The sequence below is a fragment of the Aptenodytes patagonicus genome, chromosome 1, assembly GCF_965638725.1.
Source record: "Aptenodytes patagonicus chromosome 1, bAptPat1.pri.cur, whole genome shotgun sequence".
Classification (NCBI taxonomy): domain Eukaryota; kingdom Metazoa; phylum Chordata; class Aves; order Sphenisciformes; family Spheniscidae; genus Aptenodytes; species Aptenodytes patagonicus.
This window is the reverse complement of record NC_134949.1, coordinates 208,630,383-208,643,277: the sequence shown is the minus strand read 5'-3', so window position 1 is coordinate 208,643,277 and position 12,895 is coordinate 208,630,383. Positions and strand designations below refer to the sequence as shown.

General features: G+C 45.5%; 1 protein-coding gene across 1 annotated transcript in view; it reads left to right on the top strand.

The window, feature by feature from the left end:
• Window positions 1-698: 698 nt before the first annotated feature.
• ZC3H12C (zinc finger CCCH-type containing 12C) overlaps window positions 699-12,895 on the top strand; it is a 48,931-nt gene continuing 36,734 nt past the window's right edge. The window contains exon 1 of the mRNA XM_076328169.1: window positions 699-839. The gene's annotated coding sequence lies outside the window, so the exon portion shown is untranslated. The remainder of the gene's footprint in view (window positions 840-12,895) is intronic.

The following is a 12,895-nucleotide window of genomic DNA, read 5'->3' as shown; positions in this document are numbered from 1 at the left end:
GGAGGTGGGGAGGGGGCGGCGGCGGCCCGGCGGCGAGGGGGGCCCGGCGGGCTGGTTGCGGGGCCCCGCGGAGCGCCTCTCGCAGCGCCGCGGGCATGAGGCGGGCGGCAGGAGGCGGCGCGGCGGCGGGCGAGGTGAAGGCGACCTTGCAGCCGCTCCTCCCGCCCGCAGGGCCGGGGCGGGCCGCCCTCCTCACGGCATGCGGCTGCCGGCAGGCTGCAGGTGGGTGGCTGGGGGGAGCGCGGGGGGCCCGGCCCCGGGCGGGGCGGGGTGGGGTGCGCGGCTGCCCACGGCGATGGCGGCGAGGGGAGTGCCGTACCGTGGCCGGCGGCGGCTGCCCCGCTCCGCGCTCCCGCCCCGGCAGCGCCCATTGCCGGGGCCGAGACGGCGCGTGTGTCAACACGGGGCCGCGGCGCCCGGCCCTGCCCCCGGCGCCTCCCCGAGGTCGCCCGGCGGAGGTCGCCCGGGCGGCGGAGGCCGCGGCGCGGCGGGGAGGAGCCGCCGCGGCCGCTCGGTGCTTCCCGGGGAGGTAGGAGACAGCCCCGTCCCTCTGCCCTGCCACCCGGGGGGCCGGCGGGCCGGCGCCGGCCGCCCCGCGCCTCGGCAGGCCCCGCGGCCGGCCCCTCGGCGGGCCCCGTCCCTGCGGAAAGTTTTCCTCGACCTCGTCGCTGCCGACCCCGGCGGGAGCGGCCGTGCCTCCCCGCAGCGCCGGGCTGGCCGCCCGCTGGGCTGCTCCCGGGGGCTGGTCCCGCGGCGGCGTTCGGAGCTGCGGCTGTCCCGGGGGACACCCGTACCCGCGAGTACCGGCAGTCTGAGAAGGAATTTAAAAGTTATTTCAGGTATTCTACCTACCCTGCCGTTCCCCTGCTTCTAACTTCTGGGTTTTGGGGCTTTTTTTAATAATTCTGTGAGAACAGTGGAGATTTATTCTCTGCACTTTGGGCGAGAGAACCAGCTGCGTAAGTTGGCTTGCTCTATTTAACCAAACCGTAATAGGCAGAAACCTCTAAAAGCATTTGCTGAACCATTCTCAGATCCAGCTGTGGCTTTTAAGTTGCAATTTCTCTTAAAAATTAATTTTCACTCACCTATGTGTTTTGGACTTAATTCTGCAGGCATGTCTGAGTAATGCCGGGCATGTACAGTTGTATTTGTGGAGCAGTGACGTTATTTTATAATGTCCCCAGGGGAGGAAACTCTGCTGTGCTGTGTTTGTACAGCACCTTCTGCAGCCGGTCCTGGTCCTGCCTGGCACTGCCGTGCCTGACTCTGGTTTGGTAGCTTTGACAGAGCCAAATAGCCATTATGCGATGGTGTCGCTGAAAGTTGGATTAAGTAAACCCATTCCGCTGAACAGTAGACCATACTTCTTTAACAGCAGATGTATTGAAATGTCTTGTTTACTGTGTCTTGTCCTCTTGGTCTGTGTTTGCAAAGTGGAGACATAATTCATAATTGCGGCACTTAGGGTTATGCAATTAACAACATACTTAAGATAGCAGTAGCGTAGTCTTTTGATCTGGAAAGAAAATAAACCATTCAAGTATGTCTGGGTTTTCAAAGTGGCAGGGTATTTCCTCTTCCACCATCTCCTTACTACTTAGCATTTGCCCATATAGCAAGCCAGTGAGTTCACGATAACACTTCTTCCAGTACTGTATTAGATAAATCTTAATGAACTAAATTTTCTATCTGGTCATGCTCCAGGGTGAGATTACACTTCAACAGAGTGTACTGTAGTGAATGGATCAAAATTTGAGCATGTTGTCGTTTTAAAGAGAATTTGTTATGTCAGTATAAAACACATTTGCAGCTATTTTAGGGAAATAGGGAAAGGTTTTTGTGTTTTCTCTCTCCCCCTTCCCCCTTCTTTTTTCATTAATTAGACCAATTAGTCTTGAGAATTCAACAACTTTTTTTTTTTTTTCCTAATGGAGGTAGTTGAACCAATTCAAGGTATGTCATCTCTCCACAAACCTTGCCGTGTTTATGGTTTTAGTCCAGCATAGTTATTATACCTTTATTACTACACTAGACTTCCATAGGGCAGCAGTCACTCAGTGGTCCTATAATTACCATTACCGTTTGTGATCCTTTTAAAAAGGCAGTTATTATTTATGAGGTCCTGATAGACAGAGTTCCACTAACAATATTTTTAGGCATCTGCAAATCAAAACATGCTTTAAAAAACATCGTCTTATAATGTAAATGCAAAGAGAAGTGGAGTTTATTGAAGGTAAGCAATCTAAAAACAAACCCCATACTCTCAACCTGACAGAGCATGAAGGGATTATCCAGACTTGACTCATCTGTGTAGATTGTGCATTTCAGGCTGACTGCTGAGCTGAGCAACAGTCCGCTGGAGTGATTTCACTGCCTGCTTCTCTGGGTTGTACCAACCTTTAAAAACATTATTGGTGTCCCAGAGCTGTTTATTTTTTTTAAGAAAACTAGCCTTGCAGTCGAATGAGACTTGAAAAGATTGGAGATTCAGTTCAATATTTGATGAAACCTATTTACTGTTCAATTTTACATAGGTAAGTCAAAAACCTTATGAGATTTTCTTCTGTGAGATCTTATACATCCTAAGTGCAGTTGAAAATACTCTTTAAGTGAGCTGGAAAAAGACAATTCAAAGTGAGCGTGAAGCGAAACGAGGAACTTGCTTGGCTCAGGTCAGTTTTTGTTGTACTCAGAAATCGCTATGGTTAAGCAACTTTGTGTTCGGTAGAAATTAGATGTGTGGTTTAGTTTGACTTCTTTCATTACAGAAGTCATAAAATCTTGTTTGGTAATTCCTGCATCAAATCCATAACTTCTGGCTTGAACCAGTAATTTAAAAAAAAAAAAAAATCTGCCCTTGAACACTTAAAGTCTGTGTAGTTTTTTTACTGGTTGCACTTTATTTTTTGATTGAAACAGATCCTAATCTGAATTTTTCTAGCCTCACCTTCCAATTATGGATCTCTTCATAGTCTGTATTTTAAATAATTCTTAAAAACTGAAGTGCTTGAAAGAGAGTGACAGTAGTAAGAATGGGGGGGGAGGGGGTTATAGTAACTAAGTAGAAGGTTAGAAAATGTGTGATGTGTAAGGTTATGGTGTAAAACTCCTATTTTTCCTGTTCTGTAAATATTATTCTGCTGCTTTTGCTGTTTAGTGAAGCAGTGTCCCACATGTAGCTAGGAAGTCATGGATAAGGGGTTTTTTAAGTTATTCAAGAGAGATTTCATCATTCACTCATTTCCGTAGTGTTTGTTGCCATGGCAGCTAGCCAGCGGCCTTATTAGTGATTAAGGTGGTTACACTTCGTTTTTTTGTCTTGTGGTACTGGAAACTATATCTGAGGTACTGTAAGAAACAGATGTTGTACGAAGACTGCAGTGAGTTGTTTCTGCGAAGAGACTGAAATGTTTCTGTCCTCGGACTGAAGTTATTGTATAGTGATGCTTTATATTTCTTATTATGTGTAGTTATGTTTAAAATGCCTCCTGCCTTCAAGCTTGCTAAATATTTGCAATAAATGTGCTACTTCTACCATATGTTTGAAGCAAGAAACCCGTTAATTGAACAAGCCCGTATTTTTATGCTTGAAAGAACTGACACTTACCTCATTTTAGTTACTAAATTGTATGTTAGAGGTAGAATATAACAAAAGCAGAGGTGAGACAGTGTAACAAGAAGCAGAGTCGTCTTTCTTACCTCCTGGTCTCAAACTGTGGTCATTTCCAGTTAGCACATAGATAGAAAATCAATTGTAATCTGCTCATAACTGCCTTCCTGGTAGAGTTATGAGGCATTTCTCTCCCCCTATCTCTCTCCCCCCCCCCTTCTGTGTTTTTTTTCCCTTAATTATTATTTTTTTTCTCTCTCTCTTTTTTCCTCTGCGTGTCTTGTGGAATAGGCAGCTCTCCTGAGTTACAGAACAAAAATACTGTGCGGATATTTTTCACTGTAAAGCTCTGCATCTTTAAATGTTTTTGTGTAACAGCTTGAGGCTCTGTCAAAAAACATGTTCCTTACCATGTTGTTTAGTGATGAGCAGAAATTGAGGAATGTTTTCATAAGCTTGGGGCTTTCTGCTTAGATGAACTAGGGATTTCTCTTTTACTTATCAGGATTGATTATTTCAGGTTAAGATCACATTTCTTGTGTAAAAGGCTGAGCTTGCACTACCAAAAATCCAGGTATGAAGTGCTGGGCTTGACTCTTGACACTGACTTTCCCATTCTGCAAGGATATTGTATTCCCCAGCTAAGGAATTATTTTAGCTTTTTGGTAAACTCAAGCTCCATTCATTCTTGAATCATAGCTACAGAATGAGAATGTTTTGAAAGAGTACTTTAATTTTAAGACTTGTACTTCTGCTGTCCCAACTGGAAAGGTCTGGACAAGACCTTTTCAAAGTTTGCCCTGGGGAGTAACGAAGCTCACCCTCTACAACTGCGAGATTCATCGTTCTTCCAGGCTCACCTCACAGCATGCTCCAGACTACTTCTCCTGACTGCCTGGCCATTTTAAGGTTGTATTTGCTTGATTTATGATACCAGTGTAACACTTTTTGAAATTTGACATACGTCATCCTCCTCCCTGGGAGGGGAGATGTCTGTTTATGTATATATATGTACATGTATGTGTGTGTGTGTGTATATATGGGTAGACAGATACAGAATAGAATGCTAGACCATCCCAGGGTCTGCCATCCTTTAAATGTAGAAAGCTCCTATGTGCTCACAAATATAGCTCCCAATACCTCTGTTTTAGACCAAAGTGATTTGGTTCTGAGTTCTTTCAGGATAAATACATCCTTTGCGTAAGACTTCTGCAAGATTATACTAAGTATTTAAAATGTATGCTGTGTTAAAATTATAGTTTTCTTGAGGGTGGATAGTGAGGAAACTAAAGCTATGTTCAAGAAGAGGGATTTTACTTAATAGGAAGTTGGTATTTTGAGAAAAGAGTGGGGAGAGAAAAGAGAGAGACAAAGCAAGACATTCCGTGGTTGGGAGTGCAGGACAGTTTGATGGACGTTAATAATCCTCCCAATGGAAGAAATACAGTAATTTCTTTTGGTATGAAAGGAATGTCTTGGGAGGTGGTTAAAGTTGCAGAGGAGTGCCAGAGATTGGGGAAGTTAGTGAAGCTGGAGTTGTTCAGCAGTAAATGTGACACAGGTTATTGCAAATACCTGAAAAGCAGCCTGCTTGCTGCGAGTAGGTAAAGCTCAGAGGCTGGGAAGAGTCTTAAATCCTTGAGTCCTTTACTAATTGACAAAAACTGTCATGATAAGTCCTAAGTGACCATTTGTGTGAGCCATCCTGCCCTATGAGCTGTAAAAAGTAATGTGTTAAGTTGCAAAATGAATGAATCAGTCCCATCAAACTTTGAAGTTTTGCGATGAGCTGAAAATTTCTATTGTGCTGTGACTTAGACCTTTTATCTTAGGACTAATGAAATTTGGTGGTTTGGCAGAGATTGCATTTCCTTTAACAGAAGCTACTTTCCTAGTGTCCTTTTGTTCTGCAAACTGTTAATGTAAGTAGCTGGTATCTATAAATCCTCCTCTCTGTGCTTTACTAGTCACCATTATAGTTGGTGCCCTGACTCTGGACAGGTCTCTCGAATCCTTCGTCATCTGTAAAGCTAATGTTTGAATCACTGAGTTATCTAATCTTCCCAGCATCAATGCATGGCCTCATCCGTGATGAGAGACATTTCTCTTGTAAAAAGTACCATCAACACTTTCATGAAGATCTCCACTTTAAGTGGAGGGTCTGAGCGCCTCATAGTTTGTAGCAACACCCCCTTACAGCCTTTCCACTTTAAAACATTCAGCTGATTTGAAAACCTCAGATGATTTCTCCTTCAGCAATAATTCCAATACATACTATTTGTAATGCCAGATACACCTCTGGAAATGGTTTGTTCTGGCTAGGGAAGGGCTATGATGTACAAGTGCGCAGGGCTCTGCACCTGGGTTCACGAGTCTCTGTAGCAGCTGCTTCTGGGATTGCTGCTGCCATTTTTGCTGGGCTGCCAACTGGGCTTTTGCCACTCTTGCCAAGCTGTGAGTTGGACTCATTAGTGTTTCTGGAACTGTCACTGTTGGGATTACAGTCTGGGTTTCTTGAAGTTGTTGCTGAGCTACAGCCCATGCTTACTGCTGAAAGATTAAAATCAGTTTTCTGCTTCAGCTGTTGTTTCCCCAGCCACTTATTCACTTGTCTGTTAATAGCTTTTTATTGTAGCCATTGTGTGGAAGAAAATAACATCTGGTATCATGCATACATTGATGCGACTTTCATCTGGTTCCAGCAAAAGACTGCGTGGCTCATAAATGTGTTTAGGTGGTGCCCACTAGCTGGAGTTTGACCTTATTACCAAGACTCATTCAAAGTTGCGACGTTTTTCTTGTGAGCTCTCTGCCACCTTCTCCGAATTGACCATTGCTTACATTATAAGTGAAACTTGGTAAACCACCCTTGCCTGATAAATTAGGAGAAATTAAACTACAGATCTTCACAAAGATTTAACATGGGTTTGCATTGTGGAATTACGCAGCCAGTCTTTTTCAAGACTCAAAATAATTGCTCTTTGGCTTTGATAAGTTTAACTGTGTTGGTACTACGCATGGTCTCTCCATAAGGTTTTGTTCAGTATTTGGTGATGGTCTTCCATCTGATTTGTTTCATAAAACTGGCAGCTCCAAAGTTGGTGAGGCTGTGGTAGCAGTCTATAGTTCACACAGGACACTTGCTAAATTTTGGGCATTAGTATGTTACAAATTGGTTACCTTTTGATGTATACAGCTGTCACAAGAGAGACCTCAGATAAGCAAACTCATTAGTGTGAAAACAAGCATCATCATCTTAAGGCTGATCTTTCTTGCTGTGATCTACATACTTCCGTGAGCAGTTTGAATTGTTCATCTGCAGCTTGGATACACTCATCGGTATGCCTGTGGGAGCTCTGGAGAGAAAACGTTTGTAGCGGGCAGACTGAAAACAGATGCCTCCAGTGGGCATTGTAAATAGAGTTTAGTTCAGCTGCTGACATGGAATGCTTTTGTGGAAAGTAAAGCCTCATCCCTTGGTAAGTGCAAGATGATGGTGCAAAAATAGGTAATAAGGCCAAATAAGCTGTATTGGCACGAGCGTAGCCGGCAGATCAAACGGAATGATCATTTGCCTCTTTTTGCCACTGGTGAGATTGCATTTGTAGCACTGTGTCCAGTTTTGGTCTCCGAAGGACAGGAGGAGACACAGACTTACTGGAGCAAGTCCAGTGGATGGCTACCAGGGTGATTAGGGGGCTGAAGTACATCACATACAGAAGAGACTGGGAGAGCTGAATTTGTTCAGCCTTACTAAGAGAAGACTAAGGGGGATCTTATTGCTGTCTTCAGCTGCATAATGCGAGGGTATAGAGAAGACAAAGTACTCTATTTGGAGGCATGCAGCAAAAGGATGAGACAGCAGTAGCAGGTTACAGTGAAGAAATTCTGGCTAGAGATAAAGAAAAATGTCACCATGAGGATACTTAAACACTGGGACAGGTGCCTGGAGAGGTTGTGGAATCTCTAGCCTTAGAGATACTCAGAAGTTGACTTGGAAGAAGCACTGAGCAACCTACTGTAGTTGACCCTGTATTGAGGGGGGGTTTGTTGGACTAGCTGACGTCCGAAGATCCCTTCCAAACTAAATTACTTAATTCTAAATGTTAATAGCATCACCAGTTCTGAATGAAGTCTTCCCCTTTGGCATCTGTCATTGTCAGATCTAACTTCATGATGAGGTGGGACTCTGGAAAGCAAAATGTGAGCTCTGGGGGCCAAAAAGGGGATCGAAATATTAACCTTAATGAAGGAATCTGTGTAGGTATTTACAGGACTAAAATCTAGTTGGCTTTCCAACTTTAAAAAAAAAAAAAAAAAAGGAAGAAAAAAGATTCATAAAGTGGAGACTGAACATAAGGAAATTTGGTCTGCAATATTAATTTCTACTTTAAAAGTTGCAAAATTCTGAGCTCAGAATGACTCTGAGACTCTGAAGACCTACAAAAATTATGTGAAATCACTAACAGATGGCTTGTCTCTTTTTGATATATTAGGTTATTAAACAAAAGTGACCAAGCTGTTTTATTAACATATAAAATACTAGGATTTCAAAGCTTGGTGTACGTAGTTCAGTGTGGGGACTGGTGGTCTCTCCTGAGTTCAGAGATACTGTAAATCTGAAGAAAAGCCATACCTAAATGACAGGTAGTAAGATAGACTTCTGTGTAGCTATTTTCTTTCTGTTTGTTTTTGAACTTGGATTTGCAGCTACAGTAACCCACTTTATGCAAGATCTGGCTATTGTTGCTACTTGTCAGGTCTATTAAAAGCTTCCCCAGAAAGTAAGAAATAATTATATACTAAGTGTGTCTCGACAAACCGCACGACCATCTCTGTCTTCCCTGATTCTTGACTTACTAAATCCGGGTGAAAAAATGGACCTTTACGTATTCTCTGGCTCTTTCATCCCAGTAGAGAGTAAATGGCAAGGCTGAAAGTCTTGCAGAAAATCCGCTGCTGGCAGCTCTCTCGCAGAAGGCTCCAGTCCAAAATGACAACTGCAGCCGTGTGGTACAGGCACAGGAATTGTCTCTCAAATAAGCATAACCCTGTGAAGCCATTTAGAGCGACGCAAAGTCCAACCAACACCTTGAACTTCGTCCAGGAACCCTGGAGATTATGGAGCTCTGTTGCCAGCAGCATGACCTGAAACACAACCTGGCCATGTCTCTAGACAGTTTGAGAGGCCTATTTTCCTCTGACGAGCCTTTCAAACTCTTAATAGTAGTCTGTGGCACAGATAAAAGATGTTAGGTTGACTAGCTAAGTCTCTTAAATTTGTATTTAAATGAAGAGAATACTGTTTTTTCACATAACCATGTTAGTTTTGTTAGAGGATTTTCTTCTGACAGAACAAATTTGAATAAAAGTACTTTGCTAAGCATGACGGCGTACACTTTGTACAGTTGTAGGCATTGTCTGGCTGCCCAGTGTTGTCACAGGGAAAGTTAATTAGACAGTTCAAATTTTCGTGCTCAGAAAGCATCCAGACAGCATTGACTCATTCTGGAAGTGGGAAGAGATCTAATCTAACATGTATCACTGGAAACTTTTATTTTTTTTCTAGAATGCTTTGTATCTCAGTGTCTCTGCTTCAATTCATAAATAATAAAATTAAGAAAGAAATTAAACAGAGTGCCCTCCAGCAATAATCTTAAAATGAACACTGTTCCTCCATTTGTTGCAGAAATCGGCAGCGTGTTCTGCGCTGCCCTGGTGTTGATGAGGGCAGTTGCTTGACAGCCATCTTAGTGCATGGCAGGGATTTTTAACGTTTTCTGGCTTGCAAACCCCTGAAAACTTTCCGGTAGAGCTGGAAGGCCCAGCATCAAAGTAGCTGAACTGCAGGTTGGATTTTCTTGGGTTTGTTTGGCAAAGTGTGTAAAAATAGGATAGACCCTTTGGTGTCTGTAGACTGGAATTTGAAAACCAGTGGCAGATGACTTCCCCCCCCCCCCCCCTTTTAAGGATTTTTAATTTGGGTAATTTTCTTAATAACTTAAAATGTTTTAGGCTCTTGCATCCGCAAGAAGGGCAGAAAAAAAATACAAGATATTGTATTAAGTGCAGTTTTAAAGAAAGCTAAAAAGACTATTAGACCTACCTCTCGGTGCTAGTGGCAGCTATTGTATTTTTCCCTTATATTTGCATTTTTAAATAAACGAAAAAGATATTTTTTTCAGACAGGAAATGGTAACTGAGGCCTCGGTCTTAAAAGAAGACTCACAGAATGGGGTGGGTCTTAAACATGGCTGTGTCAGAGCAGGGTGTGAAGGGATCTACCCCTACGAACACAGGCATAGTTGCAAAATTGAACCTTAACCCACCAAACTGTAGAAATGGTCACATTGCTTATGTGCCTAGTGAAGGAAAACATTTCCCTGACACATGTGGTGGAGTGCTCTTGGGTGTCCATTCCCAAAAAACCCCAAGAATTTCTGTCCGCGTGACTTACTGCCCTTGGAAACAAGACTTCTGTGATCATGCCGTCTGTGTGCGCATGCCCTGGTGTACTTGCACAGGTATGGTTATAGTGACTTGTATGTTTGTGCCAGGTTTTAACCACACTTGAGTTGGAGCATCCACTTAAAGATGGGAAAATCCTTGAGCCTGTGATGTGTCCTTGTGGCAGAGATGGCCAGCAGTGTCCTGGGCTGCGTTAGGAGGGGTGGTGCAGCAGGTTGAGGGAGGAGATCCTTCCCCTCTGCTCAGCGCTGGTGAGACACACCTGGAGTGCTGTGTCCAGTGCTGGGCTTCTGTCGTGGTTTAATCTCAGTCGGCAACTAAGCACCACGCAGCCGCTCGCTCACTTCCCCCCACCTGGTGGGATGGGGGAGAGAATTGGAAGAGCACAAGTGAGAAAAAGTCGTGGGTTGAGATAAAAACAGTTTAATAATTGAAATAAAATGATAATAATAATAATAATATGATAATAATAATAATAATACACAAAGCAAGTGATGCACAGCTCACCACCCGCTGACCGATGCCCAGCCAGTCCCCGAGCAGCGGCCCCCCCGGCCAGCTTTCCCCAGTTTATGTACTGAGCGTGACGTCACATGGTATGGAATGTCCCTTTGGCCAGTTTGGCTGTGCCCCCTCCCAGCTTCTTGTGCACCTCCAGCCTTCTCAGCTGGTAGAGCATGGAAAACTAAAAAGTCCTTGGCTAGCGTAAGCATTACCTAGCAATAACTAAAACATCGGTGTGTTATCAACTTTGTTCTCATCCTAAATCCAAAACACTGTACCAGCTACTAGGAAGAAAATTAACTCTATCCCTGCCAAAACCAGGACAGCTCCCCAGTACAAGAAAGATATGGACGTGCTGGAGTGAGTCTAACAAAGAGCCACAAAGGTGATTAAGGGACTGGAGCATCTCTCCTATGAGCAAAGGCTGAGAGAGCTGGGACTGTTCAGTCTGGAGAAGAGAAGGCTCAGGGGGATCTTATCAATGTATATAAATACCTGAAGGGAGGGTGCAAAGAGGGCAGAGCTAGGCACTTTTCAGTGGTGCCCAGGAACAGGACCAGAGGCAATGGGCACAGACTGAAACACAGGAGGTTCCCTCTGAACATCAGGAAGCACTTTTTTACTGTGAGGGTGACCAAGCGCTGACACAGGTTGCCCAGGGAGGTTGTGGAGTCTCCATCCTTAGAGATACTCAGATGCTGTCTGGACATGGTCCTGGGCAACTGTCTCAAGGTCTCCCTGCTTGAGCAGTGGTATAGACCAGATGACCTCCAGAGGTCTCTTCCAACCTCAATGACTCTATGATACTGTGGAAGGAGCATTGCTTAGGGATCCAGTCTGCAGTCTGCAGCGGACACACAGCCCATGGCCAAACAGCCAAAAACTCCCCCACCGGCACACACAGAAGGGAGCGGGGGGGCCAATAATGCAGAAGAATGGATGGTTGCAAAGGCAAGGACCAGCAGGAGGAAGAGACTTCCCCCAAAGCCTGAGGTGCCCTTGCAGAACCGCTTCACCGCTCTGCAGGCTGAAGAGGAAAGTCCTGTCACACCAGGAGAAGTGATGGAGCTGAGTAATGCAGCCCCATCTGCCCCCCGTATAACAACCAGCGCAACTAAGAAAAGGTGTCGTGTGATAGTAGTAGGCGACTCTCTTCTGAGAGGTACAGAGGCACCCATTTGCCGACCAGACGCACTCTAGAGGTGTGCTGCTTACCGGGGGCTCGCATCAGGGATGTCACCGAGAGGCTACCAAGCCTCATACAGACTACTGACTATTATCCGCTGCTGCTGTTTCACGTGGGCACCAGTGACCCAGCCAGGAGCAGTCTGAGGACTATCAAGAAGGACTACAGAGCCCTGGGAGCGGCGGTAAGGGACTCGGGAGCACAGGTAGTTTGTTCATCAATCCTGCCAGTGAAAGGGAAGGGGTTTGAAAGGGGCAGTTGAATCTGGCGAGTCAACAAATGGTTACGGGACTGGTGCCACAGCCAGGGGTTTGGCTACTTAGAGCATGGGACTCGCTTTGAGAAACCTGGTCTACTGGGGGCTGACGGGGTCCATCTGTCAGAGAAGGGGAAAAGCATCTTCAGTCATAGGCTTGCCAGGCTGGTGAAGAGGGCTTTAAACTAGAGATGCCGGGGGAGGGGAACCTCAATCCATCCCACTCCTACCAGCTTGATGCCAGGGCCAGCAATAGATGCCCAGAGGCTGGAGAAGGATCACAGGTCAGCAGGAGAGCGCCTGAAGAGCAGCACAAAGGAACTCCAGCCAGTAAGACAGCTTCATCGGGGGCCCAGCTTAAATGCTTCTATGCAAACACACGTAGCATGGGGAATAAACAAGAGGAGTTAGAGACGTGCGCACGCCTGCAGGGCTACGACCTTACTGGCATCACGGAGACATGGTGGGATGGCTCCTATGACTGGAGTGTTGGGATGGAGGGATACAGGCTCTTTAGGAAGGACAGGCAGGGGAGACGAGGAGGGGGTGTCGCCCTCTATTGCAATGACCAGCTGGAGTGCATGGAGCTCTGCCTGGGGATGGATGAGGAGCTGACCGAGAGCTTATGGGTCAGAATTAAAGGGAGGGCAGGGACAGGTGACATTACGGTGGGGGTCTGCTATAGGCCACCTGACCAGGAAGACTGAGTTGATGAGGCCCTCTGTAGACAGATAGGAGCAGCCTCACACTCACAAGCCCTGGTCCTCATGGGGGACTTCAGCCAGCCCAATATCTGTTGGAGGGACAACACGGCAGGGCATAAACAATCTGGGAGGTTCCTGGAATGCATCAATGATAACTTCCTTCT